The sequence below is a fragment of the Melanotaenia boesemani genome, chromosome 23 (genome assembly GCF_017639745.1).
Source record: "Melanotaenia boesemani isolate fMelBoe1 chromosome 23, fMelBoe1.pri, whole genome shotgun sequence".
Classification (NCBI taxonomy): Eukaryota; Metazoa; Chordata; class Actinopteri; order Atheriniformes; family Melanotaeniidae; genus Melanotaenia; species Melanotaenia boesemani.
This window is the reverse complement of record NC_055704.1, coordinates 300,328-323,756: the sequence shown is the minus strand read 5'-3', so window position 1 is coordinate 323,756 and position 23,429 is coordinate 300,328.

The window sequence follows — 23,429 nt, the reverse complement described above, 5'->3', positions numbered from 1 at the left end:
AAAAGCATCCATGCATAAGATTTTCCTTTATCTAAATGTTTATATACAGAGTTCAGAGCAAAGGAAACGGCACCTTCAACGCTTCTGTTGTTTCTATAGGCGAATTGCAGTGGGTCCACAGACACAGGAGCCTGATCTTTATATAGTCTAACACCAGTCGCTCAAAAGTTTTCATTAAAACAGAAGTTAAGGCCACTGGCCGACAGTCATCAAGGCACTTCACAGGTGCTTTCTAAGGCACTGGTAGTATGACAGACTTTTTAAACTAAGTGGAACAGTGCAGTTTCTAAGTGACATATTATACAGGTGAGTTAAAACAGGAGCAAGTTGCTCTGAACAGAGTCTAAGAACACGAGGAGGAATGCCATCTGGACCAGGGGGCTTTCCTCACCTTGGTCCTGGACAGGACTCTCATTACGTCCTGCTGATTGACAATAAAATCACTCTCCTCACAACAGAGAGGAGAGGACAGCAGACTTCTTATTCTCAGTTTCAAACCTGCAATAAAACTGATTGAGGTCATTTGGCAGTGAGTGGTGGAAAGTAATGATGTTCTCTCCTCTCTGATTCCAGGAGGTGAAAGAGTTCAGTCCCATCCACATGCGCTGTGGGTTGTCCTCTTTAAAATATCCTTCTATCTTGTCTCCGTAGGATCTCTTAGTGGCTTTGATAGACCGCTTCAAAGAATATCTTGCCTGCTTATAGGCAGCAGCATCACCAGATTTAAAATCTGCTGCTCGTTCCTTTAATTTCATTCTCACATCTGAGGTAATCCAAGGTTTTTGACTGGGATGTTTTTTAATAACCTTCCGTGGGACACAACAGTCAATACAAAAGTTTATTTATCTAGTCACCACATCACAGTATTCATCAAGGTCTTCTGACCGGAAGACAGACCAATCCGTGGTTTCAAAACAACCTTGTAATTGAATTTCACTGTTTTTATTCCAGCACTGGACAGTACGTATTATTGGCTTTATTTGTCTGCTCCTCTGAATGTATGTAGAAAGAAGAAGAATGGAGGAGGGATCAGATTTGCCAAAAGCAGGTTTAGGAATGGAGCGATAAGCTGACTTTACTGTAACAATGTGTGTGCAAAAGATCACCTTGTTCCTTGAGAGCAGCTGAAGTGTCCACCCGTGGGTGAATGTACACAGCACATAAAAACAAGTAAAAGCAGAACGTAAAGATGGAAAAGCCACCAGCAGAACGTAAAGATGGAATAAGCCACCGGCAGAACGTAAAGATGGAAAAACCACCGGCAGAACATAAAGATGGAATAAGCCACCAGCAGAACGTAAAGATGGAATAAGCCACCGGCAGAACTTAAAGATGGAAAAACCACCAGCAGAACGTAAAGATGGAAAAGCCACCGGCAGAATGTAAAGATGGAAAAACCACCGGCAGAACGTAAAGATGGAATAAGCCACTGGCAGAACGTAAAGATGGAAAAACCACCGGCAGAACGTAAGGATGGAAAAACCACCGGCAGAATGTAAAGATGGAATAAGCCACTGGCAGAACGTAAAGATGGAAAAACCACTGGCAGAACGTAAGGATGGAAAAGCCACCGGCAGAACGTAAAGATGGAAAAACCACCGGCAGAATGTAAGGATAGAAAAACCACCGGCAGAACGTAAAGATGGAAAAACCACCGGCAGAACGTAAGGATGGAAAAACCACCCGCAGAACGTAAAGATGGAATAAGCCACCGGCAGAACGTAAAGATGGAAAAACCACCTGCAGAACGTAAAGATGGAATAAGCCACTGGCAGAACGTAAAGATGGAAAAGCCACCAACAGAACGTAAAGATGGAATAAGCCACCGGCAGAATGTAAGGATGGAAAAACCACCGGCAGAACGTAAAGATAGAAAAACCACTGGCAGAACGTAAAGACGGAAAAACCATCGGCAGAACGTAAAGATGGACTAAGCCACCGGCAGAACGTAAAGATGGAAAAGCCACCGGAAGAACGTAAAGATGGAATAAGCCACCGGCAGAACGTAAGATGGAATAAGCCACTGGCAGAGCGTAAAGATGGAATAAGCCACCGGCAGAACGTAAAGATGGAATAAGCCACCGGCAGAACGTAAAGATGGAATAAGCCACCGGCAGAACGTAAAGATGGAAAAACCACCGGCAGAACGTAAGGATGGAAAAGCCACCGGCAGAACGTAAGGATGGAAAAACCACCGGCAGAACGTAAAGATGGAATAAGCCACCGGCAGAACGTAAGGATGGAAAAACCACCGGCAGAACGTAAAGATGGAATAAGCCACCGGCAGAACGTAAGGATGGAAAAGCCACCGGCAGAACGTAAAGATGGAAAAACCACCGGCAGAACGTAAGGATGGAAAAGCCACCGGCAGAACGTAAAGATGGACAAACCACCAGCAGAACGTAAAGATGGAATAAGCCACCGGCAGAACGTAAGGATGGAAAAGCCACCGGCAGAACGTAAAGATGGAAAAACCACCGGCAGAACGTAAGGATGGAAAAGCCACCGGCAGAACGTAAAGATGGACAAACCACCAGCAGAACGTAAAGATGGAAAAACCACCGGCAGAATGTAAGGATGGAATAAACCACCAGCAGAACGTTGTTTTGATAGTGAAAGTAAGAAACTTTTCACAGTCTTAAGGAACTGAAGGGATTAGGACTGAACCGCTGTGTAGACACAAGTAAACCACTAATCAGTGAAGCCAACCAGGGAAAAAGGCTTCAATTAGCATAAAGACTCTGGAGCCATGAAAGTAGGTCATGTGGTCTAATGAGTCCAGATCTACCCTATTCCAGAATCATGGAGCATCATGGTGAGAAAAGAGAAGGATGAAGTGATGCAGCCATCAGGCCTAGTTTCAGCAACATCATGTATCCAAAGAATGAACAGATGGCTGCAAATAAAATTGATTTGCCACATTTTCAAGCACAGCAGGTAGCTGTTAATTACAAGTCACACGACATTGAAAAGATAATCTATAAAAGGTGCCAGTCAGGAAAGTAAAGTGGATACTGGTCCTAAGCCAACATTCAACACCCAGAATACAATCACTCATAAAAAGTCAAGAACGCCTCAAATTATTCTTTAATATTATCATCAAACTTATTAGCTCATTTTCTGAAGATAAGGAATGTCGTCCTGAAGACGGGTGCTAACCTTCCTGAGGTGTTAAAGCTCGGCATGATTAGATGTTACTGTGGTATTTCACAGGGTTGAAAAGATTAGAACTGTTGCTCAAGACTGAATGTTGGGCTTGCTTATAAACACTAATAAAGAAGATTCAGATCAGGACCACTGTTCCACTCAACATCTTTGGTGTCTCTTGGCAATGTTTGACATTTGAATTGATACCGTAAGGAGCCACATTATTCAAACTGCTTTAACCTGCCTACAGTAGAAGAGCATATTTTATCTGAGGCCCTTATCCATTTATTCATTTTAAGTTTGTTTTGTATTTATTGTTTCAGCAACAGTTGTAGTTATTAGTACACAGCTGCCATAGTTTTTTATTTGGTGCTGTTGTGTAGTGTTTTTTTTTTTTTTTTTTTTCACTATTTCAGTAGTTGTAAAGGGTTCAAACTGTAAAGATGCAACAAAATTGCATTATATTTATTTTTTTATATTATTTATATATATATATATATATATATATATATAAGGCAGTAAAATCATTTACTAGCAGGACAGTCACCATCCACCTGTTCAACCTATTAACACAAAGATCAAACCAGCACAGCAGCAGCTCCACGCATGCAGTCATGTAGACACAATGAAGACGACTTGAGTTCAAACTGAGCATCAGAGGAAGAAATTTAAGTTCATTTGAACATGGCATGGTTGTTGGTACCAGTCATGAACATAAAGAGTCAAAGAGACAAACTGGGAATTCTGGGAAGGTTGGTTCAATGGAAGAAATTAGACCAATTCATGACAATGTCCAGTTACTATACTACAATTACTACAATGTCCAGTTTGTTTTTAGGACAAAAAGTTAAATTCATAAATTCAATGGACCATATGGCATTTTCTGCTTTTGTTGACCATTTAAGGTATTTTTTTTTCCTTTTACATAAACCATTTCAAGTATATAGCACTTTCTGTCATGTACATTCATGCACCAATGAAACATTGGAGGCAACAGGAAGGTCTGCAGAATACACCTCTAACTAACGACATGTCCAGCTTTGAAGCAGATGGGTCCAGCAGCAGAAGCATTTGTAAAGCACCTTTCCAGATAAAAATCACAAAGTGCTTTGCAGTAAAGCACAAAGGCAACACAGGAGACATGAAAACAAATAAAACTAAAGAAAAGCAAGTTAAAAAGACATGTTTTTAGCTGCTTTGTAAAAGAGATCACTGAGTCTGCAGATCTCAGGCTGAGAGGACAGGAGGTCCAGAGGGAGGGGACCACTGTCACCTTGATTTTCAGCTGTGTTTGCCTGATAACCAGCACATCAGGATCATATGATCTCAGGGACCTGCTGGAAACGTAAGGCTGCAGAAGGTCACTGATATAAACTGTTGCTTGATCATTTACAACTCTATATGTTAAATCCAGAATTTTAAAACGCATTCTTTAAGCACAGGGAGCCAGTTCAGCTGGATTGGTAGATGGATGATGTGAATACTTGGAAAATGTTATTATTAGACCTGAAGCAGCATTTTGGACAACCTGAAGACATTCCAGAAATATTTTTTTCAAACATGTGAAAATAGTTACAAAAGTAGAGACACAATGAAATGAAGGCATGCACCATCATCTCCATCTCAGATCATGAAACTAGTGGACTGAGCTCGTCAATATTGTTTGAATGATAAAAAAGGAACGAAGCAGTGATTTAATATGAGCATACAAAGATAGGGCCAGGTCAGGAGTTACCCCAAGGTAACCAGTGTTGGGAAAGTTACTTCCCAAGTGTAATATATTTCACATTACCAGTTACTTTCAATTTTAAGTAATACATTTCTTTACAATATTACTCTCTGTATAAAGTAATAAGTAACATATTACTTTTCAGTTACTTTTCACCAAAATAAGCATTTAGGACAAGGCATTAAGGCAATGAAGGTGCGCAATATTTTGTCATGGTGAATAGTTCTCATTTAAATGTAGTTCCTCATTATTATAGTATGTGTGTGGCAACAAAGTCTAATGAGGTTGCATCAGAAAGTAGTTGTTAATATGAACTGCTGAATTACAATAATGTAATGATATGGAAGAATTAAACGACATGATGTGATACAAACTCTTGTTCTACACCTCATTGTTCTTTTCGATTTCTCTGATGTATTCAAAATAGTGAGAGTAAACCCACTTAGAAAATGTCGAGTCGGTTGCCATCATTCCTCGTCCTTTTCTTCTTCTTCTTCTGTTAATTTAAAGCCGCCGCCCTCGTCTTCTTCTTCTTCCTCTTCTTCTTCTTCTTCTACTTCATATTATTTTCGGCTGTTGCGCGATGGTTGTTTTATTATTTATTTGTCTGATGTTTATACTGACAGTTGGGATTGTAACGCATTACCGGACTCATTTACTGTAATAATATTACCAAAATATAGTTAGTAACGCGTTGTATTACTTCGTTACTGCCAAACGTAGTATATTAGAGTAACGAGTTACCTTTGTAACGCGTTACCCCCAACACTGAAGGTAACAAATAAGAACTTCAATTTTTTGCATCATTCAGCTGAAGAAAGTTGTCATTTAATGAGGCAGGAAATTGTGAAGTAGAAAATTTGACTTGTGTAATAGAGTTGGAGTATGGAAATGGGGTGGGGGCTATATGAGCTTATACTTCTGCCTGCTCCTTTTCAGACATTAAATGTGAAGATGTAAATATTGTAAATGAAAGAACATGTTTGAAATAAAGCTTGAAATGAAATGAACTCCTGACACAATCTAAACACCCAAGCCAGATCTGTATCTTATAAACATCCTGAAGTTTAAAAGAGAAATATATAGCTCAATAACAATGACAGGAAAAGCCTTTAAAAGAGCCTAATATGCTGCAGAGGAAGCAGATATAAAATGAATAATAAAGGTCCCAGAACAGACCCTTGTGGCACCCCACATGTGAGGGATGAAGAAGAGGACACAGAAAATGATACCCCAACCCAGTGGGTTATCTTGTGAAGCAAGACGTAATGATCGAGGGCGTCAAAAGCTGAGGTTAAGTCTAATAACAGAAACACGTAACAATGGCCTGCACCACTCATCAAGGACCGGTGGAGACTCTGAGGAGGGCTGTTTCAGTAGCGGACACTGCGTTTCTCTAACACAGCTGCAAGTTGCTTAGCAATAATCTTTTTAAATAGCGAGTTTGAAATGAGTCTGTAGTTGCAAAAAACAGAGAAATAAACAGCTGAAAGAAAAATGTAATTACGTGAATGTGTTTGTTTCAATAACAATATTTTTTCTCCTGAAAGCCAAGACTTGAGAGAACGATGAGAGGAGAAAAGGTTTGGTCACTGTTGATCTGTGTGTTATTTCTACAAAGTTCTGTTAGTAATAAATTCTGTTTTCTGTGTGCTGGCCTACGCCGGGTGGCTGTCTGGGGGGACCTGGTCCTCCTAGGCATGTTGCGGGCCCTCTGCCTTTGGGGGGGGGGGCGCCTCGGGGCTCCTGGGGCCCTGGACCCTTTGCTTAGGCGAAGGGTCCCTGGCAGGGCCGGCGACTGCTGATCTTGGCCCACTGGGACCTGTGCCCCGGGACCGTGGGGGGCTCTTGCTGGGGCTCTCCTCTGCCGCCCTTCGGGTGGGGCTGGAGTCGTCTTTGTGGTGGGGTGGCTTGGGTTGGTGCTCCGGGTCTGCTGCTGGGGGCCCTTCGTAACATTAATACACTAAGAGATCATTCCTCTTTTTTCCTGTTAGTATCTGGTTGCTGTTGTGCTACTTTTGTCTTTTTAATTTGGTTATTTTTATGAACTCTTAATGACTAGCAGCTCTGTTTTTCAGTAGAAGTTGTAGGAAACTTTCTGGTGTGTTCATGTACAGGTGTAACAGTTTGTTGTCTGGTGATGGTGTGGATTGAAGGGTCGTTTCCTTCTGTCTGTGATCTTTTTGTCTCCTTTCTTCTTTCCCTTTTGCTCTTTTTGCTATTTTCCATCTTTTTCTGTCCCCTCCGGTCAGGTCCAGCAAGATTACATAGATTCCATGATTCAAAGTAAATAAATAAATAAATGAATCACATTATCAAGAGGAGCCTTACCCATAGGCCTCCCCTTGGCAGAGCAAATTTGTTCAGCACAATACAGCAACCAGATTATCATTTTGCTGCTATGATGCTGGACAGGACAAGTTAAAAAAAAAATTCTGCTTTCTTCTTCTGGTCAGCCTTTATGCTGCTATATCTATTCATACATTCATTTTACATCATTTTACCTCCCAATCTGACAGCTGAGAAACATCATGTCTGATGCTGACTGGGGTTAAAAGGTGTAGCTAAATGAACAAATGACCTTTACATAACTGAGATTTACTCAAAGCAAACATCTTTTGACTTTGCTGGTGCAGCTGGCTGACTGGATGTAGAAGACAAGAAGCATCCTAGAAAGAAGAGCCAGAAAGCTGTCAGGTCCACATTTATGATAATCCACTCGTATGTGGAGGCTTGAGGAGAATGACATTTCAATTACATTCATCAGAGTCAATTTATTGGGATGTTTGACATGAAAATTGCTGCTGAGGAAAGCAGATGACAAATTTTAGAATTATAGTTTCTCATTTGGCACCAAAAGTCTGTGAGACAAGAGCAGTTATTTCATCAGGAAATTCAATCTTATATCTACAGTTTGCTCTGTAGATTGTAAAAGTTTCATATGCAGATATGCAGAGTCCAACTGTGGCGGTAAGAAAGCAATGATATAGTCATTTAGGATGGTTAATGAGTGGAATAAATGTCTCTATGCTTTGTGGATACATGCCTGAAGCCATACTTGAATGTATAATGAGAAATTTAATGGCTATGCCCATCTGACTTTGATTTCTCACATTTTATCAGACATGTTAGAGCTCCAGTGGTACACCTCCCCATCAAATGTCGTTTAGAGCGTCGTCCATAGGTGTCAAATCACTAGCAGCACCCTGCAGATGGTGGACGAGTAATCAAAAAGACCATTTAATACCCATATCTTTTTTTAACACAGCTCAGAAATGCTTCAGTGGTTTCCAGGAAAGCACCACTTTAAACAACGAGGCAAATTCAAAGGAAGCATTTAGTCAGAGTGACAGCTGCACTCAGACCCAGAGACTGAACAATCTGCTAATTTCTTTCTTTTTGTAAGTAGTAGAAAATAAAGTATTATAGAATAAAGCAAACAATCCACACATGCTTGAAAAGAAATTTGTATGAAGCGAGAATCTGCCGTCATGCTGGTTTAAAGTCAAGTTACTTTAACAAGTATAAGTAGACTGACAGTGTTTTACTGCCGTTTAGTGAAATAGCAATGATGATGACGATGATGATGATGAGCCAATTAATCCAGATGCCAGCGTCTGCTACCGTCCTTCACATACAACAGCCTCATGTCTTTCTGCTGTTAACTGAGGGAAAAGTGATCAGTAAAAGTGTGTGAGCAGTAACCAGCATGTTTCATCCATGTCTTACTACTAGAATGGAAATTTTACAAGCATCACAAGTCGTTTCCAGACACCAGGGAAATTCCAAAAGGCACAGTTAGACTGTAACTGTCACACACTTTCCTCATGATGCTACTGAAGCAAAATAAAGAGCTTTTCTTTTTCTTTTTCTTTTCTTTTTTTTTTGCCAAAGGGTCAATTTTATCGTTCCTCACATACCTGCAGCAACTGTGTGATGCTGTCATGTCAGCATGGAGAAAACCTCGTTGTTAAGGCAGTTCTAAAGGAATCGGGGGTCCACCAGTGGAAGAACTGGATTTTAACAAGCTTGGTAGTTCATTAACACGTCAGCTGTTTATAATTTTTTGAAGTTGAAAATGTGAGTCGTCCAGGTCGTAGTACCAGCTTCACTCATGTTCCTCACATGACTGGTCATTTCAGCTATCGGTTGTTTCCGGTTCCTGGAAACTAAAAAGTAATGAACGAGTTAGTGGAAGTTCATTCCTGAAGACCTTTTCTGTCTTATTACTCTAAATCTAAATCAAAAGGTTTGAGCCGTCTCTAAATGCTGCCATGGCAACTGTTGTCATGGGAGTGATGTCTTGATGAATGAGGACCCAAATGCAGGTAGAAATCTGGAGGCAGATAGATGCAGAATTAAGTCTTTAAATTAATGTTGCACAGATCCAAATAGAAAATATTGATAAATTGTAAATCCAGTGATCATCTGTTTGATGTTTTTATGGGTGAAGAAAGAAAAAAGTAGCTGATGAGGAAGTATAGCATGCTAGCTGGTATGCACGAAAAAACTGAATGTCTTTTACATGCACATCAGAGCCAGAACCAAGAAGAAAACTTCCATCTAACCAGGAAGGAAAAGCTCTACCAGAGCCAGAACCAGGAAGGACAGCCATCTGTGTGGATCGGTTGTGGGTGGACAGGAACAGGGATCAACAAGGTTTTAAACTCCATGCATTATTTCTGCTTGTTGCCAGTTCCAGGTCCTCTCACCAGAGAGATGGATCTACCACACACAGTCTTTTTTCAAATAATTAAACTTCTTCAAATTTTATGGAACAAAATGTTATTTTTTATGACTAGAATCTAAAATATACAACATTTATAACTAATCTGTATGACGGAGTATTAGGGCCACACTGAGAACTAAAGGTTGTAGAGGGTGATTTTTTTCCTTTCCTCACTCAGAAAATAAACTCAAAATGTCGAGAATAAAGTCTAAATATTAACAATAAAGTCAAGTTAAGCTGAATAAAAACCAGCTTTATTCTATCAAACACAACGCCTGGTGCTGATGAGCGAGCGACCTTCAGAGCTGGTATAGCAACAAGGATTCTTTCCTTTTTACTTTATTCACATTTCCACTTTATTCTCAAAACTGCATCTTGACTTTATTCTTGTAATGTTTTGGTTATCCACTTTAAGCAAAACTTTATTTTGAAATGTGAGGCACCGGAACAGGATGTAAATGTTAGAGCATTGACTCAAGTTGTTTTCCTCTGTCTATGGTTTTGCTCAGCCTGAGCAGCAGCTCTGAGAGCACCTAATAAAGAACCGGCTAATGTCGGCACTTTCCGCACAACTCGTGGTCAAATTATTCCAAAGCAGCCAGTCATAACAATTCTTCTCATTTCCACTTTATTCTCTAAGTCAAGCAGGGAGAAAAAAGTGTGGCCCTAATACTCCGTCATAAATTTGTGCCTTTTTTCCAGGGTATCAAAAGAAACATCATTTATTCTTTCTTTTTCTTTCCCCATGTTGCATTTCCTCACGTCTGTCTCCTGAAAGCCTGTAAGTACAGCAAACATCATGCTGACAAGCCAAACGCCTGCCAAATCCACTCCATAAAACCATTAAGTCTAGAATGATCGACCATTCAGATAAAAAAGAGGCAGACCTAGACTGTCTCTGTTTCCTTCCCTCCAGCTCCAGCCTTTGTCTCAGGTGATGGCTGACGAGCTGCTGCTCCCTGTAGACGTTTTATCTCGGCAGCTCGCCCACAGAGACGGAGCAGACAGGCAAAGAAAGACGAGGTGTTGCCTCATCAGCTGAGTCCTTTGTCAGGTTGTTTCAGTCTGTTCAGTCTGCAGAAAGAACCAACAGCTGATGTGAGTGTGGGGTTTAACAAACATGGCCAGTGATAGTAGAACCATGACTAAAATATTTTCCCTTTTCTGTGCTGATTTCATTTCAAGATTGGAATCATCTTTCCAAAAACCAAGTCATTTAGTTTTTGTTTACCATTTTAAAATGGTAAAAATAAAAAACCTGACAGGGACAGACCTGTGTAGAGCGATCCACACGACAGATGCTCTACCCTCACTTTATCAGGTCCACCTCACCTCCTTCTCCCTTTGTCACGTCCCCGGCCTGTGGTCCGGGTACGTGTACATGCAAGGCTGCAACATGGTCTGCAATCCTGCACCCGGCCACAGAAACTGAGAGACCTCCACCTTCCTTAAATTTTAGTATATCTAAGACTGATCTTAACATTAAAGCCCAACAACCTAAAATCTATTATATGGAAAAAAAACTCAACTTTTCTGTTTTTTGTTTCATAAAAATAGTGACTGTGTTAGAAAATTGGCATTTAAAGGTTTAACAATTATTTGAATGATTAGAACTTAAGAGGATTAAAACATCTGTACAAAAAAGTGTTAAAAATATTATTCCATAATTTTTTGGGAGTGGACTTTTTTGTCCCTCTTTGACCTGAAAGGACACGACCTACGAGGGTTGATAGTCCAGCCACCCTGGACTCTCTTCTCTCCACTGCTGTTTCTGCTTCCCGTGAGGATAAAGATGGATAGATGGATAAAAGGGTACACACTTTTTCCTTATGTATTCCCAGACCACACACACATATTTGCTGCAATGTCAACTTAATATGAGGTGAAAAAGAAGAAAGACGCTACAAATATAAGATGAAAAAAAGACATAGTTATGAATCTTGCTTTGTATGATTTTCACTAAACATTCACAGCAGCTGTAGGGCCGATAAATACCTGCAGCTTCATGCATAAAGAAGAATGATGGGTTGTGTGAGCGTGCACGTTTTGGCTGCTACTTGCTATTTAATACTATTTTCCTTTAAAAATGTTTGTACAGGTTTATCAATCCAAAGAAAAGAATGACTTCACCATTCTGATTTTAGTGCATTCACACTTTTAGTCTTGAAAATAATGGAGCTTTATTCATGTTATCTCTCTCTATAAAGAGAGAGGCTTAGTGTGCACATGTGCACCTCACTGAAGGCCGAACTCACATCAAGTAACAAAGAGTCTGTGTTTGAGCTTTTGAGAGGAATAGAAACAGAACCATGGGTAAAACTGATGGTGTAGCCAAGGAGTGTTATCCTTATGTTACATCACTCAGACTGATGGTGTTAGATGTAGAAAAACTTCATTCATTCTTCACCAACGAAGACTGGCATGTCGAGCACTAAACATTCTTTGTGTGGAGGCGCTGCAGCGACTCTGCCACCTGTGTGTCTGCAGTGAGTCTTTTTATGTGCTTTATGTGCCTAAGTATTCAGTGTTTTACAAAGTTAACACTTTGAAGATGGATGTATGTAATAAGAGTTTCTTAGTTTCCTCCTGTAGCTATGGGTGATATTTGTTTGGAACATTGCTCAAACAATCCAGGACGGAAGTGCCTGTCAATACCTACAGCCGGCAAGAGCTACTCCGGCTTCGGCCAGCCATTGCAGATGGACTGGAGCACTACCCCAACTGGTCGGATATTAGAACAAAACCCAGAAAAAGAGGACGCAGAGGAGGTGGGGGTATAAGCCTATATTACCTTCTGTTATAATGGTAAATGCTCGTTCTCTGGTCAACAAAGTGGACGAGCAGACAGCCTGCAAGCAACACGACCACCTTTACCGACATAGCAGCCTGCTGGGCTTTACGGAGACCTGGATCAGTGAGAGATTCCAGATTCGCATATTAAACTGGGTGGATTTTCCCTTCAAAGGCTGGACAGGGATCCAGCAAAGACCGGCAAGAAAGTGGGTGGAGGTGTCTATTGGTGGATGAGCGATGGTGTCATCCCTCTCATGTTACGGCAGAGAAGAGAATTTGTGATTGAATATTAAACTTCTTGCGGTGAGTTGGAGACCCTCTTATCTTCCCCGTGAGTTTTCCCATGTCATTGGTGGTGTCAGTGGTGTACATTCCTCCATCGGGGGACAGAAAGACTGCCACAGATATTATTTTTGAAGCCACACACGACTTGCAGAGCTGTTCTCTTGATGAGCTGTTTATCATCAACCACTTCAACCACTGCTCTCTCTCCGTCACCCTCCCTTCCTTCAAACAAATGCTGAAATGTCCAACGAGGGGCGACTAAACCATTGACTTGTTTTATACAAACAAGGAAACATCATTGTGAAGCAGCTCCCTCCACCTGGTCAATCAGATCACAACCTCATAAGCATTGCCTCGAGTTATGTTCCGAGCATTAGAGTAGGGAAACGGAAATATAAGGAGAAGGTTGAGGGTCAGATGTCTAACAGCAACATGAAAGGTTTATGGAAAGTAATGAGAACTATTACTGAGTATGGGAACAGTAGCTCTGGCTGCCCCAGGGCAGCTATTAATGTAAATGAGGCTAACTAGTTCTTTACCAGGTTTGATGATGTTAATTATTCTCAATTCTCATGAGAACATCTGGTCGACTCTTAGACAGAATTGTCCCGACGACACAAGTCCAGCTATTGTCTTGAGTGTGGACGGTGTCCAACGGCAGCTGAAAGGTCTCAATCCGAATAAACAAGCAGCCCGGATGGTGTGCACCCATGCACTCTGATAGTTTGTGCTGATCAGCTGTCAGCTATTCTGCATTATATCTTTTCTATGTCCTTGTCCACATCTAAAATTCCAGCAGTATGGAAAACATCATGTAGAATTCCTGAAAGAACCAACATGAGAAGCTCCCTGTCTAACCTCAGACCCAAAGCTCTGACCTCACACATTATGAAATGCTTGGAAAGATTGTTCTGGGTCAAGTCTCAGATTTTCTAGATCCCCTGCAGTTTGCTTATAGGAAAGGGGGGAGTGGACGATGCATTTATATGCTTCACAACATCTACAAGCATCTGGAAACCTCTGCTAGTTCAGTGAGGATTCTGGTTTATGATTTTTCCAGCACTTTTAAAACCATTCAGCCAGTAAGCTAATAAATTTTAAACTCCAATAAAACTACTGCTTGGATTTTAAATGATCTTCTGTCCCGTCCTCGGTATGTCAAACTTGACAGGAAGCAGTCTGATACTATTTTAACGAATACAGGAGCTCCACAGGGAACAGTTTTATTCCCTTCTTTATTCTCTCTGTACACGGCTGATTACAGGCTCAGTCAGCATCCTGTGTACCGCACAAGTACTCAGATGATACAGCACTTGTGGGTCTGCTGACCCGAGGTGATGACCACGCCTACAAAAGAGAGGTGGAAGCATTTGTCATCTGGTGTGATGCAAACCTTTTAAAATTGAATGTAGAAAAAAAAGCTCTTTTGTTCCTGTAGCTGTCACATGTTTTAATGAACACCTGTAGGTTTTTGTATATTTACATATTTAAGGTCTATTTCATGATTTTCGTCATTGTTTATGTATGAGATGTGTGGTGGCAAAGAAATTTCCCCTTTTAGGGGATGAATAAAGCTTCTCTATCTTTTTTTTAGCACCGGACACATGTCTCTACAACACTTCTTTTTTTCTGACCCCTACAGGTACAACAGTAAACTGTATAACCAAAAATATATTTGAATGCACAGCAAAGCTAAATATACAGATTGAGCAGATGCACCAACCAGACACATTTCCTCATAGGTGTTACATTTACAGTTATCAAGTTCAAAATGAGCTCATATTTTCCATAAAATAGTAAAACAAGATTCAGTTTAAACATCTGATGTGTTGTTTATGTTCTGTTAGTAATAAAATATGGACTGGTTACATTTATAAATCCCTGAACTGCTTTCATTCCTAACTTTTTTGGAACTAGGGTTACGGTGTAAGTGTGTAATGAGTTCAACCATCATCTGACGCCCACCATTTGGCAGGAGTTGAACTGGAAGTCTGCAGTGAGTCCAGTTTACTGTGGTTTATTTTCTGTAAACAAAAATAAAATAAAAACACATCTATAAGAATTCCCACTGAACAGAAAACAAAGCTCCACCTTGTTAAAGGATTTGTTCATGACGCCTCACCATTTGATTTTATACCAGCATGTGTGTGTGCAGCTGCACAACCAGTGTTATGTAACACAGCACCTATTCACTCTTATGTAACCACCGTGGTCTCTCTCAGCCTTGCCTCGTTCTTAATAACCACCTGGTCAGATCTGTGCCGCCTTTCCTCCTTTAATAACCTCGTATGAAGACGAAAGAAGCAATGCTGGAGATGAAAAATAGAGTCCTTCAAAGGCGGCTTCGTTCACGCCTCTGTCTCTGTGAGTGGGTGAGGGTTTAAGGACAGGTCATCAAGCAGCTCGATGCAGTGCTCTCTGGCATTGTTTGTTTGGGTGTCTACTGTTGATATCTGCCAAGTGTAGCTCAGGATTTAATGAAGTTCCAGAGGCCCTGGGACTTTAACATGGATTATGTGTTCCTGTCTTGTCTGCGCTCCTCTTATAAGATCTATTTCCAGCTGTTCTGGGGGAGGGTAGCTGGTGAACAAGTTGGTGTCATTTCTCTGTTGTGTCATTTGGCAGTTATCAGAAAAAAGTTATTTCTTGTCTAAGTTTGTCATTAATTTACCAAGCTGTTTATTCTACATGTGCACACTCAGTTCAGACAGTGAAAGCCACATTTCCATGTAAATTAAACTGCAGAAAGAAGAGCTGTGGCACAAAGAGGGCATGCTGAGATGAGTGATAGTTATCACATCACTCATCCACAGATCAAACTGAGGTTGGATGAGCTGTGTTGGCGGACACACATGCCCTCCACATTGCTGAGATATCCACAACCATGTCTGCTGCCACCAACTGGGATAAATGCTGTGTAGTTTACCCCAAATAGGTTTAATTATTCCAAGAACTGTAGAGTCTCTCTGTCCAACCCTATAATCTTCTGAACATCCAGGTAACCATGACAACCGTGCATTTAAAGAACAATGATGATAAATTGTTGATGTCTGAGGTTTAGAAATGATCAGACATGTGGCTTCTCCCCAGCAAGAAAGCATGAGCCATTTTTATTTAGAAGCTACACCTTCCTGTCCTGTTTATCAGGTCTAACTTGCTGGTACCAGGTTGGACCTTTTTACTTCAGAACTGCATCAATCCTCTTCTTCTTCTCTGGTTTGTTTCTTTCGCTGGTCGCATGCAGCTTTTCTGCTCAGCACTGCTTCTGCAATTTCTGGTGGTATTAAAAAAAACAAACAAAAAAAACAAAAACAAAAAGGCACCACCAACAAACAAACAAACAACACAAAACTAAACAAAACCAAACAACAACAACAACAAAAAAAAAACTAAACAAAAACAAATAAATAAATAAATAAAAAGAACACATATTTTGTTGGACCACCTTTAGCTCGGTTAATATTCTCTGTGGTATTATTTAGATAAGCTTGTGACATAAGCAATGTCCCAATATTTATTTCCATCCACTGTTGCATTCATTTTTCACCAAGACATGATGGGAGATTCTGACCAAAGCCTTCTCCAGCACCTCCCAAGATACCTAATAGGGTTCAGGTCTGGACTCTGTGGTGGCCAGTCCATGAGTGAAATGATGTCTCCTGTTCCCAGAACCACTCTTTCACAATCTGAGACCCATGAATCCTAAACTTTATTTATATAGCACTTTTCATGCAGGATTGCAGCACAAAGTGCTTCACATAATAAAAATGCAACAGTTTTTGCATCTTAAAAACCTGAGTCACAACAAAGTTTCAATCAAAGCACACACACGAAGATAAAAGCAAAAATAAATAAATAAAAAAGCACATGCATATTAAAAGCAAAATAAGCCTTTACACATCAAAAAAGAAGAAGAAGAACCAACGTTTGTCTTTGTCTAAACTCATACAGATGGACAAACATTGTGAATTTTGGACAGAAAACTGCTCCCTAAAGACAACATTTCATTTATTATAATTTTTTAATAAATGCGCTTTTATTTTAGGTAAGACATGCTTTCTGACTTTTACAAACGTGCAGCATAAATCGGGTCTTCTTCTGTCTCTGGTTCGGTGAATCTTGGTCATATCGAGATGAAACTTCCAGCTGTGGAATCTGTGAGATGTGAGCTTTCAGTAGAGGAGTCATTTGTTCGTGTTCATGCGTCAGGGGGAGCCATAACTTTAAATTTTTTAAACTTTATGTACCTGGTCTTTTAACTATTGTTGTCTTAACTGTGTTTGTTGGTGATAGAAATGGTTTTACTGAGCTGGTAGCTGAGATTCTGGACTTTCTGTGGATACCACACATGTTTATAGTTACATCTACAGACCTGACGCTACACCCGGAAACGAGATGTTAACCCTTAACTCCCGGTAGCGGAGGCTGCAGGTGCAGAGGTGAAGCTAAACCGTCAAGCTGAGAATGAAAGTTTAGAGAAATTATATCCAGAAATGTGGATAATGAAGCAGTGAAGCTGCATGGATGGAAGTTATTGTGCATATTGTGAATATTTCTCTCTCCTCACCTTCTAGAAGCTGTGAGATTCTCATCCTGCTTTCTGTCTGTTCACCTGATGCTGATATTCATCACATATTGTTCCTTCTGTGTTTAGAAGGAAGCAGCTTCACAGCTTTAAATCCATCCTGCTGACTTTTTACCTTTTAGTTAGTAAATCCTGAACATTTCATCCTTCTTTCTCATAAATATGTGATTTTATATATGAAGAAATATTTTATCTGTTGCTGTTTAAAGAGAAAACTGCTGCTAAACCTGTTTATGTGTTTAGTGCAGGGGTCTGCAGCCTTTCCAATCCAAAGAGACATTTTTCCCTCAGACAGCTAAATAAAACTACTTTAGAGACGCAGATGTTACCAGACTTTTCAAAAAGGAAACTTAATATATATTTTTAATGAAGAGCCACCATAGGATGTTTGTTAGTTTTGAAGAACCACATTTTTATTTCTGTTTTTAGGTTTTAAAATAAAGAAAAACATAAAACCTTTATAAAAAGAGGATAAACAGACTTTCTGCTAAGAGATGTAGATATTTGTGGAAAATGGTGTAAAGTAAAAAAAAAAAGTTCCTGGTTTCTAACCTAATGACAAGAAAGAGATTTAAAAAAATATTATAGCATTTTCTTTATATAATCGTAGGCCTTCTTTTAAAGGAAAGAGACATTTTGCATGTAATAATGTGATTAATCACGATTAAAAATTTTAATAGTTGCCCAGAACTACTAATAACCCAATAACCAATATGCAACATCATGCTTTGTGAATATATTATTGTGTGTGTGTGTGTGTGTGTGTGTGTGCGTGTGTGTGTGTGTGTGTGACCTATACTGTTACATCTCAACAGCAGCATCTTACCAGCCAAAGTGTACCTGCAGCAGGTGGAAATAAAGAACCAGAACATATCTCAGTTTATTAAGATAAGCCCAGCTTTCCTTTAATCCAGCTTTGTGGAATATCCCTCTGGTGAGTCTCCACTTCAGCTCCACGTTCAGATGCTAAATTTGGTGGAAACATCATGAAAACATGGATCCATCCTGCCTTGTATCAACACTTCAGGCTGCTGCTGGTGTAATGGTGGGGGGAGATTTTCTTGGTCCACTTTGGGCCCCTTAGTACCAACGTGGCCTGGTTTAACCAGCACAGACTACCTGAGTATTGTTGCTGACCATGTCCATCCCTTTATGACCACAGTGGAGCATCTTCTGATGCTACTTCCAGCAGGATAATGCACCATGTCACAAAGCTCAGATCATCTCCACCTGCTTTCTAGAACATGATGATGAGTTCACTGGACTCCAACAGCCTCCACAGCCACCAGATCTCAGTCCAGTAGAGCAGCTTTGGGATGTGGTGGAACGGGAGATTCTCATCATGGATGCAGCCGACAAACCTGCAGCAACTGTGTGATGCTGTCATGTCAATATGGAGAAAACACCTTGTTCAGTCTATGAAATCAAGAATTAAGGCAGTTCTGGAGGAAAAAGGGGTCAAACCCAGTACTAGCAAGGAGTTTGTCGGTGACAAATGAATTTCCCCATTTTTATTATTTCTTTACTCTGATTTTAAATTAGAGACGTAAACACTCTAGTAAGTGGGTAAGGAGACAAACAACATAAATGAAGAATTAGTAAAATAAACAAGAGCTTAAGCCAGCCAGATCACAGGCTTTCAGGTAAAGTTTAATTGCACTGTGATTTATTGTGTAAAGTGTGTAGTGTTGACAGATGCGGTTTAGGTGTGAGGCGATGGGAGGAAAATGCTGGGTGATGCTCTTTGTTCATGTGAAACTATACCGGGGGAATTTAATGTGTCAAACTGTCTCACACGGAGCTGCAGAGAATGAAAGTGGTGAAAGATGTGACAGTGTTGGATGTGGGTGCAGACCCAGCAGTTAACCTTTAAATGGCCTAATTAAACCACAGAGCCATTAGGAAATCAGTGATTAAATCAGACCTGCTCCATGAAGGGAATCTGTCTGTCAGACACGTGACCTAACTGTGTCTGGGTGCAGATCTGTTCACACTTCCACCGCAGGACGGACAACACCGTCTCACTGCAAAGGTAAGCTCACCTGCTGCTAGTGAAGGTATGATGCTGGTTAGGGTTACTTTACTAGTTTTGTCTGATTTCTTTACTTATTTAAACTCTGAGCAGAAATGATTCATTTGCTTAACAATGTTGTAAAAGAAAGAACTTCATATTTATATTACATAACTCAGAAAAAGTTTTAAATGCTCTAATAATCCTACCACATGTTCAAACAACATAATTACTGAAGCTAACACGTCAGTCTGGCATCAGCCTGTAAACCAGAACTTGTAATAATATAAACGTCCTTATAAATGAAGCTAATGAAAGCAAACGGGTGTAAACGGTTGTTGTTTGTCTGCCAGTGTGTCTACAGGTCCTCCCAGCACCTGACCGACTCTCCACTGAAGCTCTGGTCATCATGGAGGTCTACAGCCTGCAGCAGATAAAGAAGACTTCTGGATCTGCTTCATGGAGGTCTACGGCCTGCAGCAGATAAAGAAGACTTCTGGATCTGCTTCATGGAGGTCTACGGCCTGCAGCAGATAAAGAAGACTTCTGGATCTGCTTCATGGAGGTCTACGGCCTGCAGCAGATAAAGAAGACTTCTGGGTCTGCTTCATGGAGGTCTACGGCCTGCAGCAGATAAGAAGACTTCTGGATCTGTTTCATGGAGGTATACAGCCTGCAGCAGATAAAGAAGACTTCTGGGTCTGCTTCATGGAGGTCTACGGCCTGCAGCAGATAAAGAAGACTTCTGGACCTGCTTCATGGAGGTCTACGGCCTGCAGCAGATAAAGAAGACTTCTGGATCTGCTTCATGGAGGTCTACGGCCTGCAGCAGATAAAGAAGACTTCTGGATCTGCTTCATGGAGGTCTACGGCCTGCAGCAGATAAAGAAGACTTCTGGGTCTGCTTCATGGAGGTCTACGGCCTGCAGCAGATAAAGAAGACTTCTGGGTCTGCTTCATGGAGGTCTACGGCCTGCAGCAGATAAAGAAGACTTCTGGGTCTGCTTCATGGAGGTCTACGGCCTGCAGCAGATAAAGAAGACTTCTGGATCTGCTTCATGGAGGTCTACGGCCTGCAGCAGATAAAGAAGACTTCTGGGTCTGCTTCATGGGGGTCTACGGCCTGCAGCAGATAAAGAAGACTTCTGGGTCTGCTTCATGGGGGTCTACGGCCTGCAGCAGATAAAGAAGACTTCTGGGTCTGCTTCATGGGGGTCTACGGCATGCAGCAGATAAAGAAGACTTCTGGATCTGCTTCATGGGGGTCTACGGCATGCAGCAGATAAAGAAGACTTCTGGATCTGCTTCATGGAGGTCTACGGCCTGCAGCAGATAAAGAAGACTTCTGGATCTGCTTCATGGAGGTCTACGGCCTGCAGCAGATAAAGAAGACTTCTGGGTCTGCTTCATGGAGGTCTACGGCCTGCAGCAGATAAAGAAGACTTCTGGGTCTGCTTCATGGAGGTCTACGGCCTGCAGCAGATAAAGAAGACTTCTGGATCTGCTTCATGGAGGTCTACGGCCTGCAGCAGATAAAGAAGACTTCTGGGTCTGCTTCATGGAGGTCTACGGCCTGCAGCAGATAAAGAAGACTTCTGGGTCTGCTTCATGGAGGTCTACGGCCTGCAGCAGATAAAGAAGACTTCTGGGTCTGCTTCATGGAGGTCTACGGCCTGCAGCAGATAAAGAAGACTTCTGGGTCTGCTTCATGGGGGTCTACGGCCTGCAGCAGATAAAGAAGACTTCTGGATCTGCTTCATGGGGGTCTACGGCCTGCAGCAGATAAAGAAGACTTCTGGGTCTGCTTCATGGGGGTCTACGGCCTGCAGCAGATAAAGAAGACTTCTGGATCTGCTTCATGGGGGTCTACGGCCTGCAGCAGATAAAGAAGACTTCTGGATCTGCTTCATGGGGGTCTACGGCCTGCAGCAGATAAAGAAGACTTCTGGGTCTGCTTCATGGGGGTCTACGGCCTGCAGCAGATAAAGAAGACTTCTGGGTCTGCTTCATGGGGGTCTACGGCATGCAGCAGATAAAGAAGACTTCTGGATCTGCTTCATGGAGGTCTACGGCATGCAGCAGATAAAGAAGACTTCTGGATCTGCTTCATGGAGGTCTACGGCCTGCAGCAGATAAAGAAGACTTCTGGATCTGCTTCATGGAGGTCTACGGCCTGCAGCAGATAAAGAAGACTTCTGGGTCTGCTTCATGGAGGTCTACGGCCTGCAGCAGATAAAGAAGACTTCTGGATCTGCTTCATGGAGGTCTACGGCCTGCAGCAGATAAAGAAGACTTCTGGATCTGCTTCATGGAGGTCTACGGCCTGCAGCAGATAAAGAAGACTTCTGGGTCTGCTTCATGGAGGTCTACGGCCTGCAGCAGATAAAGAAGACTTCTGGGTCTGCTTCATGGGGGTCTACGGCCTGCAGCAGATAAAGAAGACTTCTGGATCTGCTTCATGGGGGTCTACGGCCTGCAGCAGATAAAGAAGACTTCTGGATCTGCTTCATGGGGGTCTACGGCCTGCAGCAGATAAAGAAGACTTCTGGATCTGCTTCATGGAGGTCTACGGCCTGCAGCAGATAAAGAAGACTTCTGGATCTGCTCCCATTGGTCCTCTTGGTGACTAATTGACATAGTTTGCAGTTTTTAGCACAATTACACATTATATTGTTTCAGTGTTGAAATTTCCATCAAAGATGTGAAATTCTTTCTCTACATGACTTGAAGATATTTTCCCACAACTTCAGTGTTTTATTATATCAGGTGTTCATATTCTGCATTTTCTTTCTTTGAAATTTTATATGTTTACCGTTGTGCTGCTGCTGTTTATTCTGTTAATTCAATTAAAACTTTTATAAAACAAAGTAAAACAATCATTTTTGTATTCAGTGTTTATCTCCACAAGATTTTTAATGTAATTGAAATTTAATATAATGTAATTTTCATTATCAGAACAAAGGCATTTTTACATCTTTTTGACTCTTTGTTGCCTCGTTAGCACATAAATAACCAGCGTGGTTATTTATGTGCTAACGAGGCAACAAAGAGTCAAAAAGATGTAAAAATGCCTTTGAAACACTTTATTACTCATTTTTAAGCCATGGACAAAAACAAAAACAAAACAAAAAAAAACAAAACAAATTTTTGCTGCTCAAATAATATAAAACAAACTTCCAACTGCATGACTGCACACACACATAATCTTCATCATCTTCATCATCCTCATCATGTGTCTCATCCTTTGATCAGCTGATCTCCATCTTCTCCAGCCTCTCTGGTCTGTAGCTGAAGCTTTCCTCTCCAGCATCAGGTGTCCTCTTCATGGTCTGTAGATCTCCAGGGTCTGCATCCTGGTGGACTCCATGGTCTGTAGATCTCCAGGGTCTGCATCCTGGTGGACTCCATGGTCTGTAGATCTCCAGGGTCTGCATCCTGGTGGACTCCATGGTCTGTAGATCTCCAGGGTCTGCATCCTGGTGGACTCCATCTCTGCTGCTGCAGCGTCTCTTTCCTCAGCTGATCGTCTTCTTCGTCTTGCAGACCTGCAGCAATTGTGGGTGGACCTGATGTGTCCTAGAAGCAGGGATGGTGTCCAGTCTGAGCCTCCATAATTTCATAAGCTGGTTGACCTGCAATCACATATTTGGTGTTGTTAAAAAACTAGTTAACACTGGATGCTTCCATTACATTTCACAATCTTAAGCACTTAATCCAACCAGTTAACATCCCATCAGATCTCACAGAGCACTCTTGGTATTTATCTGCATCTTTAAAATCATTCACTCTGTGACGTTTTGATAGAAGACAGTTAAAAAAAAATAATCTGATCAAACACAAACAGATTAAACTATTTCTATTTCCCTCCCTCTTTGCCTTTAGTTTACAAGCGAAGTTAGCCAATGTGAATATAGCGACTTTAGAAAGCCAAATAAAGTATATTTATTAACATTACTTACACAATAAAAACAACAGCAACAACAAAAAACTCTCCTACTTGCCTTTATGAAAATGCAGAGAGCAAACAGGCATGAAGGGAGATGGTGGTGAAAGTGATGTCCTTCCCTCACCACTGCGACTGGGCCATACAGTGTCTCAGTTACATCCTCAACCTGCTGTCCAAAGCCTCTTTTACAAGTGGAAACTGAGA